This window comes from Cupressus sempervirens, chromosome 7 (assembly GCF_028749045.1).
Source record: "Cupressus sempervirens isolate cs-2001-9-10 chromosome 7, ASM2874904v1, whole genome shotgun sequence".
In the NCBI taxonomy this organism is placed as follows: Eukaryota; Viridiplantae; Streptophyta; class Pinopsida; order Cupressales; family Cupressaceae; genus Cupressus; species Cupressus sempervirens.
The window spans coordinates 620,052,286-620,068,644 of record NC_143124.1 but is presented as its reverse complement, the minus strand read 5'-3'; positions in this window follow the sequence as shown (position 1 = coordinate 620,068,644).

Below are 16,359 nucleotides of genomic sequence, written 5' to 3'. Positions count from 1 at the left end.
AGGGGATGGGAGAGGGAGAGAGTAAGAGAGAGGGAGAGTAGGGGATGGGAGAGGGTGTGATAAGGGGGGGGTGAGGGAGAGAGAGAGAGAGAGAGAGAGAGAGAGAGAGAGAGGGTAGGATAGGGAGAGAGGGTGGGATAGAGAGAGAAAGAGAGTAGGGGATTGGGAGAGGGTGGGATAGGGAGAGAGAGATTTTTCACATAGTGTGTGCACGCTTCATAGTGTGTACGTGCTATAGTGTATACACACTATATGAAAACACCAAAAAATGGTTATAACAAAAGTTTGGGTCCCTCCTGACCCACATTCTCTTTTTTGTCCGTTGTCTATTCTGTTGTTCCGATAGAAACTATGGGTTTCATACTATTGGAAGTTAGCAAACACCAAATTCAATCATTGGATACACTATTTGAAGTCTTTTTGAACATTCTTTCATGTTATTGGAAGCTAGCAAACACCAAATTCAATCATTAGATACACTATTTGAAGGCTTTTTGAACATTATTTCATGCTATTGGAAGCTAGAAAACACCAAATTCAATCATTGGATACACTATTTGAAGGTTTTTTGAACATTCTTTCTATAGAAAAGGTTAGTGTAGTCCTTTTTAAATATTTTTTGTTACTATAGATACAAATTCTATCATAATTTGACAAGTTGTTTAATATATATTGAATTCATTGTAATTTGTATGTTTGAATGAATTATTATTTGGAAATGGTTAGATATTTGAAAAGTTGTTTAATATATCTTATGTATTCATTGAAATAGTTATAATTTGTATATGTATTTGAATGATTTGTAATTTAAAAATTGTAAGTAATTTAAATGTTTGAATAATTTGACATATAGAAATCATCATAATGCCAAGGAAGAAACCAAAAACTTAAATGATGTAAGAGAGGGAGAGAGATTTGGCAATTAAAAGAGATAAAATGAAACTACTACGTGAACAAAAAAAATTGCAATGCAATAATGAAGAATTGTCTTTCAAAGAAGAGCACGAACCACTGATACAAAGAAACAAAGAGGAAGAATTGGAAAGATAAAGAGAAAGAATGAGACTCTTATGCTCAAGAAGACAATTGAATTGTGAAGCTACATCATCTTCCAATGTTGGAGTCATATCATCATCTCATGTTGAAAAGACACTAATTTCTACATCTGATAATGTACACACTCCATCATGTCATGTTGAAGGCACAACATCAACATATCAAGTAGGTTATATTTCATCTTTTATATCTTATTGCCAAGGCACATCATCTTCAGTTCAAGGTATGCAAAACACTCAACCTTATGTTAATGTTTAAAATGTTGAGGGCATGGAAGAGATTAGAACACTTTCTAGAATTCATTTTAGAAGACCAAAATATTTGATTGATATTGATAGTAACATTTTGAAATCAATTCCTAACAAGATTAGCAAGCATACTTGTTAAAGAAAAGTTAATCATATGTGGAGATTATTCATTGAAGAATTAAATATTACAGGTCAATGTCAATTTTTTGTTCAAATGATGAGGAATTTGAAATTTAGGCCCATCATGAAGATTCTTGGGCTAAGAATGATGGATGATTCAAATGAAAAAAAATTGTAAATAATATGATGAGTGCATATGGCAAAGTGGGTTATAAAGCACGCACTAAAGATAGTAATATCACAAGACGCGTACTTACATCGACAATAGTAAGTACCCAAATGAAGAAAGCTCAACTCATGAGAAAGGGAAAAAAAATATTGAAAATCGATAGAGGTACTCTAAGGAGAGCCATGGTAAGGCGTGAGAGATTGGAAGATCCAACAAAAAATGAGTTATGGACATTTAGAAGTAGACTACCACAAAAGGATAAAAAAATTAGTGAAGCTTTGAAATCATTGATTGAAGATTTTTGGACAATAACACACATGTTTCCTCTAATCAAAGAGATGTTGTAAGAAGGGGGATTGGTAGCTGAAATCGTGATTCACATGCAAAACATTTTTTGGACTTAACTTAGACACAATTTTTTGCAAAGAGATGTTGTAAGAAGGAGGATTGGTAGCTGAAATCGTGATCCACATGTGAAACATATTTTGAACTTAACTCAGACACAATTTTTTGCAAAATTTATTGGCATGTATACTCAAATTTGAATAAGTCAAAGATTTTTTGATATGGGTAAACCTTTTTATGTGAAGATAAATCACACACGCACAACTTGTTGTAGGATACATATTGAATTTTCTAACCATTTTGATGTTTTTAGGCATATATGTGTGTTTTTTAATTCTAAGTGTGTTTTGTAGGATTGTGACATGAATGAGCCACCTAGATCTTCAAGGGAACTCATATCCAAATTTTATGTGAAATAAGGGGCAGTCAACAATTTTACAAGATGTCACGCTTGGATGGTACATTATTATTTTGTGGTTCTTTGTAGCTTTTATCAACTTGTGAACATATGGATAGTACACATGCAATTGGAAATGAAATAGTAGATCACAAAAAATATAAGTCAGTGACATATGCTCTAAAAGAGAGAAACAAGATAAAAGATGTGATTTAGTCATTGAAAAGATTCCATTATATGAGTTCATGAATTTTTTCATGAAAAGATTATTTACGAGTATGCAAGGCATACACATAGAGCTTGATGGCTGGATTTTCAATTCAAGTTGTGCAAGGATGAATGTCCACTGGATATCATTTTTTTGGTTATAGAATTTGTAGATAAATACACACTACAACCACAAAATGAAGTGCAAGCAAAGTATTATACTTCTCAATAGGTTTCCATATTTGTTCACATAACATTCATGCATTCACCTACAAGTACAAAGGATGATAGGAAGATATTGAGGGAGTACCATTTTTACATCAGTGATGATCGATCACATTCTACGAAATTTGTACATGGTTATTTTCAACTATTTTATGGAGATTTGGCTAACAGGGGCATACCATATCACCAACACATTATTTGGTAAGACAATTGTGCATCTCAATGCAAGAATGCATGGATGTTGTATTGATTGAGCAGGATGCACATGTTTTCTAGAATTCAATATATGTAGAATTTCATAGAGGTTGGTCATGGAAAGGGAGAGCACGATGGTGTAGGTGCATGCATCAAAAGAGCCTTAGCTCATGAAGAACTAAAGTACAAAGATGGAGAACCATTAATAGATGCAAAATTTATTGTTCTGTGGTGTAATGCTACAATGGGTCCAGTAAGGAAGGTAAGTCTACAGTTTGTAGATTTGTTTGGCTGATAGATAATACTAACATTGCACCATATGAGGATTATTGCACACTAACAAGATCAAGTGAGTTGCACTCTTTTAGAAACTCTTATGCAGGTTCATGGAGTATTTACACATGAAAAATGGCATGCTATTGTCCATCATATGCAAAGAAAAATTGGGATAGGTGTGAGTCAACTAAATGGGATATACGGGTTCTCGACCCAATTGACACCTATTGTCCCCCACAAGCACTGAAAATGGTAGAGATAGATTCATCCATTGACTTTGACCACTTTTTTGATCTAGTGCAACTTGGTAATATATATATATATATATATATATATATATATATGTAACTTTATAACTTTTACCTAAGTATTTGTTGAATTAATGACCATATTTTGTACATTTATCACTGCAGGCCATGTTTTTGTTGTTATTGCACCTGAATACAACGAAGAAGGGATGGATTATTATTTGTGTCATTGTGTCCAGGCCAAAAAAAATGGATTACTTGGTTATAGATTGTGAAAGTTTAGAGTACCATATAGGTGCAGTGGTTGTAACCTTCACATGGCTTAGATGATATTCTATGAAGAACCCTAACTTGTGGTTATATGAGGATTGACAAACAGAGAGGAAGATTCTTCATTATTCAAACTTTTTTGGCATGTCAAATGTCAACTTGATAAAATGTGGTGGAAAACCAAATAATAAGACTCTTTAGAAGGTTCACAAGTCAGACTATGAGGCAATACTTGAGACATTAAAATGTAGAGAAGATCTAGTTGATTAATTAGACTAAATATAATTACAAAAACATGGAATCCTAAGGTAAAATATTGTTAGGTTTGTGAAACTAAGGTATTTGGTTATCTAATAGGTCCTAGGAATCCTAACTAGGGTCCTAGAATGGTCCTAGATGCACCAATTTGATCAAAACATGTAAAGAGCAAAAATTGCTCAAAAGTTGCAAAGTTGCTTAAGCAACTTTTGCAATTTTTGCAAAAAGTTGCAAATGATAATTTGGGAAGATGCAACTACCCATGGTCAAGTTAGCACGGGGAAGCATATTTTGGAAGGTTAGAAGGTTTTCAGCAATGGGAAGCACTCAAATTCCTATGTTGGTCAAAAGTTGCTCAAAAGGTTCAAAGTTGTTAGGGATGGGAAACTAAAGTATTTGGTTACCTAATAGGTCCTAGGAATCTTAACTAGGATCCTAGAATAGTCCTAGATGGACCCATTTGACCAAAAGATGTAAAGAGCAAAAATTGCTCATAAGTTCCAAAGTTGCTTGAGCAACTTTTGCAATTTTTGTTTGGGAAGTTGTAACTACCCATGCTCAGGTATATGAGCATGGGAAACATATTTTGGAAGGTTAGAAGGTTTCTAGTCATATTTCACACTCCTTTCCAACCAAGTTGAATTTTTGAGCAACTTTTACAACTTTTGCAATTTTGCACAAAAAGTGCAACTTTTGCAAAGTTCACTAGATTTCACTTCTAGGACTTGGAAAAGGTTCCAAATTATTAAAAAACAACTAAAACCACCTAATCCTAGGCTATCTTGACCAAAAATTCTAAAAGATTCAATTTTTCCTAATTAGCAACTTTTGCTCATATCGTGCACAAAGTGGCCTAAGCATACATATCTTGCTCATATCTCTCTCATCATTCATCATGGGATCAAACTATTTGCTCTATTATCTCCTAGTGGCTAGGTAAACTCTATTCCCAAGCTTTTCCCACCCCATTGACTGCTCAAACATTCTCAGGAGCACCAAACCTAATTGACCCTAAGAGTCATTAAATGTCATAGAGAAATGATCTTTGATGGGGTATATCACAAAGCTCATGTGAGGTATAGATGCAATTCTAGGTTCTATAGGATTGTGTTGTCAAAACCTACAATAACCTCTCTTACTTTTTAGAGATTGGATTCCATTTTAATTTTGTGGCCCCATCTTGGGTGATGCTGAAACTTGTAGTGTTAGCCAGTACAAAGTCGTCAACCAATGAATCTCTCTAACTATTTGTCATGGAATCAAACTATCTATTATGTTAGTTTTAGGTGGTTGGTTAAACCTTAGTCCCAAGCTCGTACCATCCTATTGACCACTCAAACATTCTTGGGTATGTCGAATCGAATTGACCCTAAGAGTCATTAAATGTCATAGGGCAATGATCTTTGACAGGGCATATATTAGAGCTCATGCAAGGTATGGATGCAGTTGTAGCTACTACAGGATCATGTTACCAAAACCTACAATAACCTCTCTTTCTTTTTGGAGATTGGATTTTATTTTGATTTTGCAGCCCCATCTTGGGTGATGTTGAAACTTATAGTGTTGGCCAGTACAAAGTTTCCAACTAGTGAATCTCTCTAATTGTTCATCATGGGATCGAACTGTATGTTCCATTAGCTCTGAGTGGCCAGGTAAACCCTATTCCCATGCTCATCCCATCTCGGTGACTTCTTGAATGTTCTCGGGCATGTCGAACCGAATTGATCCTAAGAGTCATTAAATGTCACAGGGTAACAATCTTTGACAAGGCATATCTCAGAGCTCATGCAAGGTATGGATGGAATTTTGGGTGCTACAGGATCATGTTTCTAAAACCTACAATAACCTATCTTTCTTTTTAGAGATTGTATTCCATTTTGATTTTGTGGCCCCATCTTAGGTGATGTTGAAACTTGTAGTATTGGCCAGTACAAATTTGCCAATCAGTGAATCTCTCTAACCATTCATAGTGGGATCGAACTATCTATTATGTTAACTCCAGGTGGCTAGGTAAACCATAGTCCTAAGCTCGTCCCATCCTATTGACCATTCAAACATTCTTGGGCATGCCAAACCAAATTGACCCCAAGAATCACTAAATGCCATAGGGCAATGATCTTTGACGGGGCATATCTCAGAGCTCGTGTGAGGTATGGATGAAATTCTAGGTGCTACAAGATCATGTTGCAAACACCTTCAATAACCTCTTTCTTTCTAGAGATTGGATTTCATTTTGATTTTGCGGTCCCATCTTGAGTGATGCTGAAACTTGTAGTGTTGGTCAATAAAAAGTTGCCAACTGGTGATTCTCTCTAACCATTTGTCATGGGATCAAACTATATATTATGTTAGCTCCAAATGGCCAAGAAAACCCTGGTTCCAAGCTTGTCCCATCCCATTGACCACTCAAATGTTCTCAGGCATGCCAAACTAAATTGACCCTGAGATTCATTTAATGCCATAGGGAAGAAATCTTTGACGTGGCATATCTTAAAGCTAGTGCAAGGTATGGATGCAATTTTTGGTGCTATAGGATCATGTTTCCAACACCTACAATAACATTTCTCTCTTTTTGGAGATTGGATTCCATTTTGATTTTGCAACCCCATCTCAAGTGATGTTGAAACTTGTAGTGTTGGCTAGTACAAAATTGCCAACTAGTGAATCTCTCTAACTGTTCATCATGGGATTGAACTGTCTATTCTATCAGCTCTAGGTGGCTAGGTAAACCCTAGTCTCAAGTTCATCCTATCCCATTGACTGCTTGAACATTCTCAGGCATGCCAAACCAAATTGACCCTAAGAGTCATTAAATGCCATAGGACAACAATCTTTGATGGGGCATATCTTGGAGCTTGTGCGAGGTATGGATGCAATTCTATGTGCTATAGGATCATGTTGTCAATACCTACAATAACCTCTCTCTCTTTTTGGATATTAGATTCCATTTTTATTTTGTGGCCCCATCTCGAGTGATGCTAAAACTTGTAATGTTGGCCAACCAAAGTCGCCAATTCATGAATCTCTCTAACCGTTCATCATGGGATCAAACTATCTATTCTGTTAGCTCTGGGTGGTTAGGTAAACCCTAGTCCCAAGCTTGTCCCATCCCATTGATAGCTTGAATGTTCTTGGGTATGCCGAACCAAATTAACCCTAAGAGTCACTAAATGCCATAGGGTAGCAATCTTTGATGGGGTATATCTCAGAGCTCGTGTGAGGTATGGATGCAATTCTAGGTGCTACATGATTGTGTTGCCGACAACTACAATAACTTCTCTCACTTTTTGGAGATTGGATTCCATTTTGATTTTGTGGCCCCATCTTAGATGATGCTAAAACTTGTAGTGTTGGCCAATACAAAGTTGCCAACATGAACTAACTTAATCCAAGGTAAAGCTTCAAGGTTTAATGTAGTTTCCTCTTTGGCCCCTCTCACAAAGATTGTGTTTGACATTCTTTTAAGTTGTCTAATTGATACTGCTTTTGCTCAAGTGTTACACAGATAGTGTTGCATTTTCATTTCCTTTTTATATTATTGTAGATAAGAAACCCAACATCATGAACATTTCTCCATGTAGGAAGTCGTGGGTTCAACATACATTTTGTCTGTAACATTAGTTTATTAAGGACTTGACATGAAAACAAGTGGGTCACCATCAAAAGGCCACTTGGAAATATTTGTCCTTGCCCAATTTTATGGTTTGTCCTCCTCATGAGCAGCAAGGTTGAAGGGTCTTCCTCCACAACATCATTGTATAGACATTAACCCACTTTGACTACCTAGTATCCCCCCTAGTGTTTATTATCTTGCACATACCTAAATAAGGCTTAGTTAAATCGACTTGATCTAAGCACACCAACACCCCACCCTGACTTGGATAGAGTCACAACAGCCTCAAAGCAACAACAATACAAACAAAGACAAAAAAAGGGTTGTTAGGGTCCCTACATTGGGATAATGACAAACAACTATAGCTATAGGAATCATAAGAACAACATATATAATGTGTTTCCATGTATGATGCTCCTGAAGAGATGGATAAGCAAGCAATATTGATATTAAATTCCATGAATAAATTAAAAAATTTATTTCAAGTCTTCTTGTGTTTTGAAGATAAAACGTGTATAAAACTCTTCAAATGTTTATGATGACAATAAGATTCAAGCTTGGACATTTACATAATGCAGCCAACTCAAGAGTCAAACTTCAATGTTAATTGTATAACAGTAAAATGAATTCAAGTTTCATTGTTCTCATCCCAACAAAAACTCCAAATAAGTTACTCATAATCAAAATTACTCATAACTTGTATAATTTAAATACAAATTAATATCATAGCCTTATTCACATGTCAAAAGATACTTTCAAAGCTTATTATAATGTTTCATACCCTTATTTTGGATGCAAATTACATTAAAATGAAATACATGAAATACTTAAAACGTAAACAAGAAAAATAAGATATATATATATATTATGATAACCAATAATGTCATACATGAAAAAACATATAATATATTATGATAACCAATAATGTCATAAGTCTAATAATGCCATGCATCAAATATATATCATACATCAAGTATCAAATGTCATATATACATCAAATGTATGTCAAATATATCCATTAACATAAAATCCAAGATATATGTCCACTAATGCCTATACATGTGTGTCTATCCCTATATCTTCTCCTTCCCATGAGTGGAAGGAAATAAATCCCTAGAGGTCTTTGGTTGTTGTGTGGAGGGAGATGATAGGAATGATGGGGTCTTCCTCACACGCTCGCTCATCCTCTTGTTTAGGCTCCTCTCTAACTAGAGCTGATACAAACAAAGTATATATGAATCAATAATTATTTTTATACATTGAATTCAACTATATTTACACACAAAATTAATTATTTTCTTACCGCCATCAAATAGTCACTCTGTACATCCACCTCAAAGGCTCGCAGACGATTAGGGGTAACAAGGCCCTACAAAAATTCAATCAATATAATCACTCGATCATACTTATAAATACCATTTGAGATTTTGATACTAGCTATTATAAATAACAACTAAAAATATGAAAACTCTTTCATACCTTCGCTCAATGGCTCTAAACTAGACATCACGATAGCAAATCCGTAATCGATGGATTGGAGAAGATGAGGAGGACTCTCAAACATCAAAAATTCCAAATCATAAAATAAAATTTACATGTAACATGAAACATGAAACAAATATAATTAAATGAATTAAATTAGCATGAAAAAAATTGTACCTCTACAAAGCTTGTATCATGCCTAGGTTTAGAGTCCCTTATGAATGTTGATGGTCTAGTAGAGAACTAATGCACATGGATTAAAATAATTTGTTAATTCTTCATATGATTACTTAATAAATATATGTCTTAATTTAAATGATTAAATCAATACATACCTCTCAACTCATTGATGAGATGTAAAATGGGGTCGGGGAAGCTATACTACGGCCATCAACACTCAATCTAAATTTTGAACAATGTCAAGACATTCTAATTAATTAGTCATTCATTGTACATATGAAATGTGATCAAATTAGTTTATTATAATTGTAATTTATCTGTGTGTCAATGCCAAATGTATCACTCAGGAACTCATCAATGACTAGCCCATCATCCATAGTGTCTCCAACGTAACTATCAAACATGCATAAGGATCCACGTGATGTGCACATGTGACCACGACACAAAGAAGGCTCCTCCTTAACTAATGGATTGGCACAATGAATGAGGGTCTGTGTCAAAGCATTGATAGTCCCTAAAGTACTGGTCTCTACATGTTCCTTCACAACTAAAGGAATAATGACATGCTCATCATGTGGCTTGACAATAGGCACCCTAACTACAATAGAATTATGACATGCCCTCTACCTCTCAAATGATGAGCTCGCACCTCTACCTTGAGAATCTAACATATCAAAATAATTGGAGATCTCCCCAAGGAAAAATTCACAATAAATTTTTTTTAAGAAATACATTGGAACCTCATGATTATTGTAGAGAGGGGCATCAAAGACCATCCACCATCTATCCCAAAAGTTATTTCTAGTAGTATCATGTATGCACCAATGGATGGGGAACCTTTTAGTTGTGTGCTTAACAATGTCTTATTCTCTGGGCCTCTTAAACAATGCACATATGCTACCTTTCGCTATGCCCTTTTTTCTTACATCTTTGTAGGATAATTTGTTTTTGTAATATCTTCTTTGTTTTTCTCTCTTAACATGCCAAATATCCAACTGCCCACTAACAGAAGCTACATGACTCATAATAGACTCAAGGGAGGATGCCAATTGTGTTCTCATAGGATTAGTTTTCTTGCAAGCTTGCAATCTACCAATGATTGCTTCTAATTCATTTTCCCTCTTTCTATTTCATTCATTATATTGTATTGGGTGCTAGGAGGAGGTCTTTCAATCGGTGAAGGTTGCATAATTTCTTACTTTTCTTGTGGAGGGTTTTGATTTTGATCTTGTGGAGAGTTTTCATTTTGATTTTTTTGATTAGGTTGGGGATTTGGTGGTTGATTATTCACATTCCCTAATAAGAAACCAATTTTATTTTAAATAAATAAATAAATTTGAAGAAAAACTTTAAAAAATACAAAATAATGCAAAAACATATAAAACAATGCAAAAAGAAGAGTAGAAAACATACTTGATGATCCTAATCTTGATCTCCAGTGATGAGAAGGCATTTTGAGAAGGAGAGTGAGTAAATTCTTCAACTCTCACAAACCACATACATGCTGTTGAGGGGAAAGAAGGCACCAACAAAATGAAAAAAAGGAAAATGGAATAGATTGTAGGTTTACAGCCCATTTATATAATTTTTAAAAAGTGTACACACGCTTTGTCTTAGGCTCCACAAGCCTAAGGCTTGTGGATCCCAAGACAAAGCACACACATGCTTTTAAAAATTTAGAAATTTTAGATGTGTGTCATATTTTTGGCATCACAACTTGGTGCATTCACCCTAGCATGTCGGATGAAAGCTCAGATGACTTTTAAGTATTTTGTTGGAGTAAGCTTCTCCTATACACAAATTTTTGAGACATACTAAATGAAATAGGTTTGATAATAGAAAACTGGAAGAAAATGAATGCAGATGGCTATTAGGTATGGCATGTCAGCTACACTACAAAAAAGGAAAGAACCTTAGGACACTACAACATTTGGGGTCAAATTGCAATGACAATTTGTGATGGCAGTGTAATTTGTGGTCATTTTCATGTTTTTTTGCAATTGTCCCTGATGTCAGCATCATAATTATGAAACCCTTGCGAGCATAAAACAAAAAAAAAGAATCACGACAATTATTTTCCATTTGTTTTAATTTTGGAGAGAGTTGTACGTAAAAGAGGTGGAGAGCTATGAACATTTTTGTGGCCCTTGTGATCGATGCATTTGGTTGTTGTGCCCTCGCAATCTCTGCATTTCGTTGTCATGTTGTTGTGCATGAAAGAGGTGGAGAGCTATGAACATTGTCATGGCCCTTGTCATGAGCTATGATTTTATTGTCATGTTGTGCCCTTTATCTATGATTTCATTGTCATATCGTGCCCTTATGACTATGAGCCCTAGCTCTATGATTTTCTTCAAGGGCTAGAAGAGGTACATATGTAAATATTTTTTCTTTTCCTTGTAAATATTTATTTCTTTATATTTCCTTCTAAACATGTATTTCTTTATATATTCAAAGAGATATTTTTCAAGGTTCTTATTACATATATGATCTAGATGCATACATATTCTAGAATTCAAATAATAAAACAACAAAACTCACCCAACCCGTGCTAAATGATTACCTCAAGATCCTGCACAAAAATAATGCAGACCACAAAAAATGGGCCAAGTTTGCAAGAAATTTTACAAAAACATATCATAGTAGATATTTTTAGAAAGAAACAAGCCATAACCAATTAAATGGGTCTAGTTGCTAATTAGTTGGGTTGATATATGCATATATTTAACTAGGTTATGGCTTCTGCAAAGGAATGAGCCTCGTGATTATGCATATGTGTTTGGTACATTTCATTCTTGTGATATATCTCTACATTTCATTATCATTCCCTTGTTTTGTGATTTGGTTGTCATGCCCTTGTGATCTATGTGTTTCATTTTTGTGCCCTTGCTCTATGATTCTGGTGCCCTTCCCTTGCTCTACGATTGTGTTGCCATGTTGTGCCCTTGCTCTACAATTTCATTGTCGTGTTGTGCCCTTGCTCTATGATTTTGTTGTCATGCCCTAGCTTTGTGATTTTCTTCAAGGGTATGTAAATGTTGGTTTCTTTTCCTCATAAATAGGTATCTCTTTATATCTCCTTTTGAACATGTATTTTAGAAATCTTTTTAAAGGTGCTTATTACATTTTAGCTACAAAACAAAAAAAATGATCCAGGTGCATACATATTCTAGATACCAAAAAAAAAAAAAAAAACTAACTCAACCCGTGCTAAGTGACTTGCCTCAAGGTCCTCCACAAAATAATGTAGACTAGGAAAAATGGGCAGAGTTCGCAAGAAATTTTACAAAAACATATCATGGCACATATTTTTAGAAAGAAACTAGCCATAACTAGTTAAATGGATCTAGTTGCTGATTAGCTGGGTTGATTACAAATTCCTTTAGAACTGCCATAAGATTAGTTACAATAAAATGAAGAATCACATGTTCCCAATTAGTAGGATCAAATACAGTTTTCCAAGGTGATAAAATTGCATATGCAGGGGATTGAAGAATAACTTCAATGAAGAGTTGAGTGTAAGGAGTTGAAGAAGCAAGTTATGCTTCTATGTAAATGCCATAATCATGAGGCTCTTTCCCTTACAGATACCTCTGCCACAATGACATTACCTCTAAACCATGCAAAGGATGTTGAAGTGGTTCCCAACCTTGAAACACTCTTATAAGCATTTGATACTTGGGATCATCGCAGGGGGGTTATGCCAATACTTGAAATACTCTTATAAGCATTTGATAATTGGACTATAAATTCTCAAAGACACTTGCAAGTGATTCCAATGTCATAGTACCTACCACAACACTTTCTTGGATTCTATCCAGTGGCTCCCATAATATCCTCTATGTTGTCTAGTTGTTGTTTATGTCGTGCAGTCTCTTTCTAAAGCCACTCCTCCTCATTCTTTTTCTAAAGCCCCTCCTCCTTTGCTCTTGTGCCTTAAATTTTGATTATCTGCCTCTACCTTATCTAAAATTAACTTCACAATGTGTTGTAACTCTGGCATAGGTGTTTGATCATCGATAGCTTTCATTTCAACATTCAAGTTTTCAAGATTGGTCAACACCCTCACTTATAGACATCTCATGTCAAGCACTTTGTGTACTATTTCAACACCATGTTCTTGCTTCTGAGCTAACAGTTCTTCAGATGCATTTTCTTGTAAAACATTAATTTTGTTGAACAATTGTAAACTCTTAGAAAGTGCATTGTTGTTTTCATGTATGTATATGTATGTATGTATGTATGTATGTATGTATGTATGTATGTATGTATATATGTATATATATATATATATATGTATGTATGTGTATATACAAAGAGATCTCGTGGATTATAAACAAAAAAGAAAAGAAAACACGACATTAATGATTTCCCATTTGTATTGATTGATTGTGGAGAGCTACACGCGAAAGAGGGTGGAAAGCTCCAAATAAGGGTGGAGAGCTCTGAATGTTGGTGGAGATTAGTGGAGATCTAAGATTTTTTTGTCATTCCCTTGTGATCTTTGTGCCCTTGCTCTATGATTTTCTTCAAGGGGAGAAGATGTACCTATGTAAATGTTATTTTCTTTTGTTTCTAAACATGTATCTATTGTTCATATATAATAGCTTTGGTTAGATTCAAGGATAATTGATTATGATGATTGTATGCATATGTGCATGCATGTATCTAAATCAATTCACTATGAACTACTTTATGTGCATACATACACACTTGCATAGTACTTGTGCTAAATTAAATTAATCATTCATGTCTTGAATTCACAAAAGCAATGATCCTTGCATTCAATCGAATTTATTCATACCAAACTAAGTATGCAAAATAATGTACTTACAGATTATATTATCTCTTGGTGATTGAGTAAAGATCCCATACATAATATTGTCCAGGTAATGATCAGATGCATTCACACTAAGTCATAATAGGATCAAGCAAATGATCCATTTATGTTACTTCATACTTGTTTTATTGAATATTTTGTTTAACATAATCAGTAATACTAGAATTATACAACTACAACTAGTACTCTTGTTTATTTTATTTTATCATATATATTTAAGACTTATTTTTCTTAAAATTAGACTATATATTTGTTATCACTAAAACACAAATATAGATCTCTAATAGTTATTATTTTTAATTTCAAGATCTTCATATTTAACGTGAAGAGTTTCCACTACTGGACAATGGAATATCCAAAATGTGGAGCCACATAGCTCATGGATTTTTCCACCAAATTATAATTTTATTATATTTTTGTCCTTCAAAAATATTATAGGTGAATGTTCTTCTAATTTTCCATATGTTTATTAACTTGTCGATTATCGTTTGAGGTAATTTTCTATTATGAGATAGAGACGTCTATCATTAGGATGGACATGCCAATTTTGATCATCCCACTTTCAAAGTTGATTCCCTTATCTAATTAATGAAACTACTTGGAACTGACACCTTGGTTTTCTGCAACTTGCCCAATCATCCATTCACACAAACAAATCATCACAGATCCGTAAATAACATCTAATCTTCTCTAAATCTCTCTCCTCTAAATACCCAATACATGGAGCCATTATCATCATGAGTAGACTCACTCTCCTCAGATGAATTCAATCAAAACTATTCATACCAAACTAAGTATGTAGAAATTTATTCTTACAAATTATATTATCTATTGGTGTTTGAGTAAAGATCAAATACAATTTTCCAAGGTGATAAAATTGTATATGCAGATGTATGTATGTATGTATATATGTATCTTTGCATCTCATTGCCGTGCCCTTGTGATCTTTGTATATGTATGTATATACATATATACATATGTATGTATATATGCACATACATATACATAAAGAGAAGCTTCTCTAATAACTTGCTAGGGGAAATATAAAGAGATACATGTTTAGAAGGAAAAGAAAAGAACCCTCTTCTCCCCTTGAAGAAAAACTGTAGAGCAAGCACTACTAAATTTGGGCCCGAACATCACAGATTACACCATTATCATAATTTGGCACAGAGATCACAAGGGCATGACATGCCAATGAAATCATAGAGCAAGGACATGAAGATCACAAGGGCAAGACAACAAAATGTAGAGATCACAAGGGCACAACAATGAAATCCTAGATCTACACCGATCTCCACTAAGGGCACGACAATAAAATGCAAAGACCATAAGGGCATGAAAAAGAAATGCAACGATCACAAGGGTACAACAATAAAATCTTCACCAATGTTCAAAGCTCTCCACCCTCTTTCGCACACAGTTCTCCACACTCAAAACAAATGGGGAATGATTTATGTCATATATATATATATATATATATATATATATTATGTTGTAACTCTGCCATAGGTGTTTGATCCTTGATAGCTTTCAATTCAACATTTCAACATTCAAGTTTTCAAGTTTCCTCTTCATTATATAGTCGTTTCCACCCTAAAAATCACTTTGTTGCTTCATTAAAATTAGGACTTGAACAAAGCCAATGCTAAAACAAACCCATACTCCAAAATCCAAATAATAAAACAATAAAACTCACTCAACCCATGCTGACTGACTTAGCTCAAGATCTTGCACAAAAATAATGTAGACCAGGAAAAATGGGCAGGAAATTTTAGAAAAGCATATCATAGCAAATATTTTAGAAAGAAACAAGTCATAACCTAGTTAAATTGGTCTAGTTGCTGATTAGTTGGGTTGATTACAAATTCTTGTAGAACTATCATCAGATTAGTTACAATAAAACGAACAATCAGTTGTTCCCAACTAGCAGGATCAAATACAATTTTCAAGGTGATAAAATTGCATATGCAGATGTATGTATGTATGTGTGTATGTGTTTATATATGTGTGTATGTGTGTGTGTGTGTGTGTGTGTGTGTGTGTGTGTGTGTGTGTGTGTGTGTGTGTGTGTGTGTAGAGAGAGAAAGAGAGAGATCTCGTGGATTGTGGAGATCAGTGGAGATCTGGGATTTTGTTGCCATGCCCTTGTGATCGTTACATTTCGTTGTCGTGCTCTTGTGATCTCTACATCTTATTGTCATGCCCTTGTGATCTTTGTATATGTATG